The sequence below is a fragment of the Oncorhynchus kisutch genome, linkage group LG24 (genome assembly GCF_002021735.2).
Source record: "Oncorhynchus kisutch isolate 150728-3 linkage group LG24, Okis_V2, whole genome shotgun sequence".
Classification (NCBI taxonomy): domain Eukaryota; kingdom Metazoa; phylum Chordata; class Actinopteri; order Salmoniformes; family Salmonidae; genus Oncorhynchus; species Oncorhynchus kisutch.
Window position 1 is genome coordinate 3,058,091 of NC_034197.2, and position 7,351 is coordinate 3,065,441.

Sequence of the window (7,351 nt, forward strand, 5' to 3'; positions counted from 1 at the left end):
AGCACCCCCCTATCCACATCGAAGGGACAGTAGTGGAGAAGGTGGAAAGTTTTAAGTTCCTCGGCGTACACATCACGGACAAACTGAAATGGTCCACCCACACAGACAGCGTGTTGAACCTCAGGAGAATGAAGAAATTTGGCTTGTCACCAAAAACCCTCACAAACCTTTACAGATGCACAATCGAGAGCATCCTGTTAGGCTGTATCACCACCTGGTACAGCAACTGCTCTGCCCACAACCGTAAGGCTCTCCTGAGGGTAGTGAGGTCTGCACAACGCATCACCGGGGGCAAACTACCTGCCCTCCAGGACACCTACAGCACCCGATGTCACAGGAAGGCCAAAAAGATAATCAAGGACAACAACCACCCTAGCCACTGTCTGTTCACACCGCTACCATCCAGAAGGCGAAGTCAGTACAGGTGCATCAAAGCTGGGACTGGGAGACTGAAAAACAGCTTCTATCTCAAGGCCATCAGACTGTTAAACAGCCACCACTAACATTGAGTGGCTGCTGCCAACATACTGACTCAACTATCTCGCCACTTTAATAATTGAAAATTGGATGTAATAAATGTATCACTAGTCACTTTAAACAATGCCACTTTATATAATGTTTACATAATGTTTATATTTATATGTACATATTCTTATTCATTCCTTTACACTTGTGTGTATAAGGTAGTTGTTGTGAAATTGTTCTATTACTTTTTGATATGACTGCACGGTTGGAACTAGAAGCACAAGCATTTCGCTACACTCGCATTAACATCTGCTAACCATGTGTATGTGACCAATACAATTTGATTTGATTTGATAATAACAGCTTGAGGGAGGGAGATAGAGGGGTGAGAGGGGGGCTGCTGGTGAGCCAAAGGATAAATCATATTACGATTTAATCTGGAAGCATTAACATGAAATATGGAGGGCCTCAACCTACTGTAATTTCCTATTGGAGGAGATAATATTGCATTACTGTAGTAGGGGGGCTTTTTGCACATTTATGGGGATGGGGGATACAGTAAAATAGATAGGATTACAGTCATTGTTTTTCCTTTTCCTGAAACTGTGCCACAGTTCTCCTCTTAGCTAACAGTGAAGCCAATCGTTTATAGGGGTTGCATTGGATCATAGACTTGATTTGTTGTGTGTGTGTGTGTGCGTGCGTGCGTGCGTGTACAAGTCAACAGAATGTCCTGACTTTTGTCATGCCCTGAATTTGTAAAAATTATTGTAGGTCTCCATCATACAGATTCAGCACCGTAGACAGCATCATACACCGTAGACATAATCCGCACCTTGGTATATAGCAGCATTACATGATGGATTTATACCACAGCATTGTTGAATACTCTTTCTAATTGGCTAGAAGGGCATTCTAGAATGAGCATTAAAACCAGATATTTGGGACAGTTGGATGTCTCTGGGACATACACTACCGTTCAAAAGTTTGCTGTCACTTAGAAATGTCAGTGTTTTTTAAAGAAAAGCACATTTTTTGTCCATTCAAATAACATCAAATTGATCCGAAATACAGTGTAGACATTATTGATGTTGTAAATGATGACTGTAGCTGGAAACGGCAGATTTTGAATGGAATATCTACCTACATAGGCTCACAGAGGCCCATTATCAGCAACCATCACTCCTGTGGTGGCTTCATTAAATAGTACCTGACAACAAACACAATTCGAATTGAAGGCGGTCAATTCAGGAAGTGATTTCCGAAATGTTTTATTGAGAAGTCATTGAAATAAATGCAATTTTTTTCCAGTATCAAATTGTAATTTTTGTTTACTTCCTGAATTGACTGCCTTCAAATCAAATTGAGCCAAACTCTGGTGTGAGCATACTGTATGTGTTAAAGGTGTGTATATATATTTTTATTTTAACTAGGCAAGTCGGTTAAGAACGACCGATTTTTACCTTGTCAGCTCAGGGATTCAATCTAGCAACCTTTCGGTTACTGGCCCAACGCTCTAACCACCTGCCGCCCCACTAGGCTACCTGTAAGTGTAGTTTAACTTTGTGTGTCTGTGCGGTGTCCACACACATGCAAATGGATGGAGGAAGAGGAGTGTAGAAGTTGACAGCACACCTTAAACATTCAGCACATGACCGGGCAAAACTGAGATTACTCCAGTTGCTGGTTTTGCCCAGCCTCATGGTCGGGAATGTGCCTTCTCTTTAAGAGAGCATCTGAGAGGTGTATGCATAGCTGCACCCACAATCCTCTGCTGTTTCCCGGCACGATTTAAAAAGCAGCTCAGCTCCAGTGTTGTATAAGGAGTAGGATGAAGTTTCCCCTAGACATTGGTCTTGGGTCAGTTTTAAGACGCAGGCCTCTTTATTGTCACTAGAATTTCTAAGCAAACAGCTGGAGGCAGGGCTTTCTCCTATAGAGTTACATATTTACAGAATCATCTGCCTATCCATGTGAGAGACACAGACTCGGTCTCGACCTTTAAGTCTTTATTGAAGGCTCATCTCTTCATTAGGTCCTATGATTGAGTGTAGTCTGGCCCAGGGGTGCGAAGGTAAACGGCAAGGCACTGGAGCGATGAACCGCCCTTGCTGTCTCTGCCTGGCCGGCTCCCCTCTCTCCACTGGGATTCTATGCCTCTGACCCTATTATGGGGCTGACACACTGTCTTACTAGTGCTCCTCCATGCCATCTCCATGCCATCTCCATGCCATCTCTCACTTGAGTGGGTTGAGTTACATACAGTGCCTTGCAAAGTATTCATCCCCCTTGGCATTTTTTCCTATTTTGTTGCATTACAACCTGTAATTTAAATGGATTTTCATGTAATGGATGTACACAAAATTGTCCAAATTGGTGAAGTGAAATGAAAAAAATTACTAAATGGAAAAGTGGTGCGTGCATATGAATTCACCCCCTTTGCTATGAAGCCTCTAAATAAGATCTGGTGCAACCAATTGCCTTCAGAAGTTACATAATTAGTTAAATAAAGTCCACCTGTGTGCAATCTAAGTGTCACATGATCCGTTACATGATCTCAGTAAACTTACACCTGTTCTGAAAGGCCCCAAAGTCTGCAACACCACTAAGCAAGGGGCACCACAAAGCAAGTGGCACCATGAAGACCAATGAGCTCTCCAAACAGGTCAGGGACAAAGTTGTAGAGAAGTACAGATCAGGATTGGGTTCTAAAAAAATATCCGAAACTTTGAACACCCCACGGAGCACCATTAAATCCATTATTAAAAAATGGAAAGAATATGGCACCACAACAAACCTGCCAAGAGAGGGTCACCCACGCACCAAAGACCAAAGATAACCCCGAAGGAGCTGCAAAGCTCCACAGTGGAGATTGGTGTATCTGTCCATAGGACCACTTTAAGCCGTACACTCCACAGAGCTGGGCATTATGGAGGAGTGACCAGAAAAAAATCAAACACAAGTGGTGTTCGCCAAAAGGCATGTGGGAGACTCCCCAAACATATGGAAGACGGTACTCTGGCCATCAAGGAAAACGCTATGTCTGGCGCATATACCCAACACCTCTCATCACTCCGAGACTACCAAGCATGGTGGTGGCAGCATCATGCTGTGGGGATGTTTTTCATCTGCAAGGACTGGGAAACTGGTCAGAATTGAAGAAATGATGGATGGCGCTAAATACAGGGAAATTCTTGAGGGAAACCTGTTTCATACTTCCAGAGATTTGAGACTGGGACGGACGTTCACCTTCCAGCAGGACAGTGGCCCTAAGCATACTGCTAAGGCAACACTCGAGTGGTTTAAGGGGAAACATTTACATGTCTTGGAATGGCCTAGTCAAAGCCCAGACCTCAATCTAATTGAGAATCTGCTGTATGACTTAAAGATTGCTGTACACTAGAGGAACCCATCCAACTTGCAGGAGCTGGAGCAGTTTTGCCATGAAAAATGGGCAAAAATCCCAGTGGCTAGATGTGCCAAGCTTATAGAGACATACCCCAAGAGACTTGCAGCTGTAATTACTGCAAAAGGTGGCTCTACAAAGTATTAACTTTGGAGGGGTGAATAGTTAAATATGCTCAAGTTTTCTGTTTTTTGGGGGGTCATATTTCTTCTTTGTTTCACAATAAAAAATATTTTTAATCTTCAAAGTGGTAGGCATGTTGTGTAAATCAAATGTAATCAATTTTAAGGCAACAAAATAGGAAAAATGCCAAGGGGGGTGAATACTTTCGCAAGCCACTGTACGTGATCTTCCTGTACGTTTTTGTGCCCCTTCGGGATCATGCAGTGGAGGAGATCTTTGTGGGCTGTACTCAGCCTTGTCTCAGGGTAGTAAGTTGGTGGTCTGTTGATACATCTAGCGGTGTGGGGGCTGTGCTTTGGCAAAATGGGTGTGGTTATATCCTGCCTGGTTGGCCCTGTCCGGGGGTATCGTCGGACGGGGCCACAGTGCCCCCCAACCACCCCTGTTTCAGCTTCCAGTATCTATGCTGCAATAGTCTATGTGCCGGGGGGCTAGGGTCAGTCTGTTATATCTGGTGTAATTTTTCTGTCTTATCTGGTGTCCTGTGTGAATTTAAGTAGGCTCCCTCTAATTCTCTCTCTCTTCCTCCCCTCCCAGAGGACCTAAGCCCTAGGACTATGCCTCAGGACTACCTGGCCTGATGACTCCTGGTTGTCCCCAGTCGACCTGACCATGCTTCTGCTCCAGTTTTAACTGTTCTGCCTGCAGCTATGGAAATCTGACCGGTTCACCGAACATGCTACCTTGTCCCAGACCTGCTGTTTTCGATTCTCTCTCTTTCTCGCTCTCTCTACTGCACCTGCAGTCTTGACTTCTGAATGCTCTACTTTGAAAAGCTAACTGATATTTACTCCTGAGGTACTGATCTGTTGCACCCTCTACAACCACTGTGATTATTATTTGACCCTGCTGGTCATCTATGAACGTTTGAACATCTTGAAGAAAAATCTGCTCTTAATTAATGGCCATGTACTCTTATAATCTCCACCCGGCACAGCAAGAAGAGGACTGGCCACCCCTCAGAGCCTAGGTTTCCTCCTAGGTTCCTGCCTTTCTAGCGAGTTTTCCCTAGCCACAGTGCTTCTAAATCTGCATTGCTTGCTGTTTGTGGTTTTAGGCTGGGATTCTGTATAGCACTTTATGACATCTACTGATGTACAAAGGGCTTTATAAATAAATTTGTTAGAATTTGATTGAGATACAGTGCCTTCAGAAAGTATTTGTACCCCTTGACTTTTTCAACATTTGGTTGCGTTACAGCCTGAATTTAAAATTAAATAGTGATTTTTGGGGGGGGGGGGGGGGTTTACTGGACCAAAAACATAATGTCAAAGTGGAATTATGTTTCTCAATTAAAAATTTAAAAAATAATTAAAAATGACAAGCTGAAATGTCTTGAGTCAATGACTATTCAGCCCCTTTGTTGTGACAAGCCTACATATTTTCTTAATTAACAAGTCACAGAATAAGGTGCCTGTACTCACTCTGTGGGCAATAATAGTGTTTAACATTATTTTTTAATGACTACCTCATCTCTGTACCCCACACATACAAGTATCTATAAGGTCCCTCAGTCGAGCAGTGAATTTCAAACACAGATTCAACTTTAAAGACCGGCGAGGTTTTCCAATGCCTTGCAAAAAAGGGCATCTATTGGTAGCTGGGCAAAAATAAAATATCCACTCAAGCATGGTAAAGTTATTAATTACACTTAGATGGTGTATCAATATACCCAGTCACTACAAAGATACAGGCGTCCATTCCTAACTCAGTTGCTGGAGAGGAAGGAAACCGCTCAAGGATTTCACCATGAGGCCAATGGTGACTTTAAAACTGTTACATAGTTTAATGGTTGTAGTTACTCCACAATACTAACCTAATTGACAGAGTGAAAAGAAGGAATCCTGTAGAACATACAAACATTCCAAAACATGCTTCCTGTTTGCAACAAGGCATTAAAGTAATACTGCAAAAAATGTGGCAAAGCAATTAACTTTTTGTCCTGAATACAAAGTGTTATGTTTGGGGCAAATCCAATACAACACATTACTGAGAACCACTCTCCATATTTTCAAGAATATGGGTGGCTGCATCATGTTATGGGTATGCTTGTAATCATAAAGGAATGGGGAGTTAAGGATAAAAAAAGACACTGGAGTTGCTTACCAAGAAGACAGTGAATGTTCCTGAGTGACCGAGTTACAGTTTTAACTTAAATCTGCTTGAAATCTATGGAAAGACCTGAAAATGGTTGTCTAGCAATGATCAACAACCAATTTGACAGAGCTTGAAGAATTTTGAAAAGAACAATGGGCAAATGTTGCACAATCCATGTGTGGAAAGCTCTTAGATACTTACCCAGAAAGACTCCCAGCTGAAATAGCTGCCAAAGGTATTTCAGCACTGTAGCAGTGTCCAACTAAACATATTATCTTTTCCATGCTTACACCTGACTCAAACCAAACACACACAATTGTAATTAGAAGAGATCTGAGACAAATCAAATCTGTAGCAGATCTCTGCAAATTATGAAGTAGTGTCTAACATTGCGTGAACCCCATGGATATGACTTAACGATCTGATAATGTCAGAGAAACACGTGTGCGTTCTAATGAAGGCCAACGTGGCCAAAATGTTAACACTACTTTTAACAATTGTTCTTGATAAAGGACATGTTTTTAAACTCCAGAGTGCGAGCTGTGCCCACTTTCCTCATTTACCCATAAGAGTTAGGGCACCTCCCAGAATGAGGGCCACAGCCTGCTTATCTATTCAGCAGCAGCAACCTACCTTAAAAGGTATTGATTTAAGAGGAAGTATTATTTCCGGGGGCTAATCATCTAGACATGCTCAGGCTCCTGCAGGTGCGTCCGAATTATCTTCTCTTTCTCCTAGAGTGTGTACAAATCATGGATTTGAAAGGAAATGACTAGTATATGGAAACTTCTTCTATCCCACGTCAACACTAATCCAATGCTTTTAAATGTGTGGAATTGTGGTGAACAAGTGCACACTTCAGGAGGATGGGGAGATTATTGGGACGTAATCATGGAATGTGTTGGATTGGCTTGTTAGTATTCTGTAACGGAACCTGTGACTGCAGAGAGGCATCCTCAAATCCCATTGACAAGGTTTTTCAACACAAGTGCTTGGATGACTCCTTCAAGAAATGCTGACATTACCACTTTCACACACGGACCCCCAGGGTTGAGAACTACTGCTGTAAAATACTATAGCATAGGATGTCTTTCATTTACAATGTGTAGGCTGGCATAAGTTTCTTAAAACACAACTGAGCAGCACTTCATGTGTTGATGATGTGAACAATATTTGCTGGTCTGTGGTGTGCAATGAGGA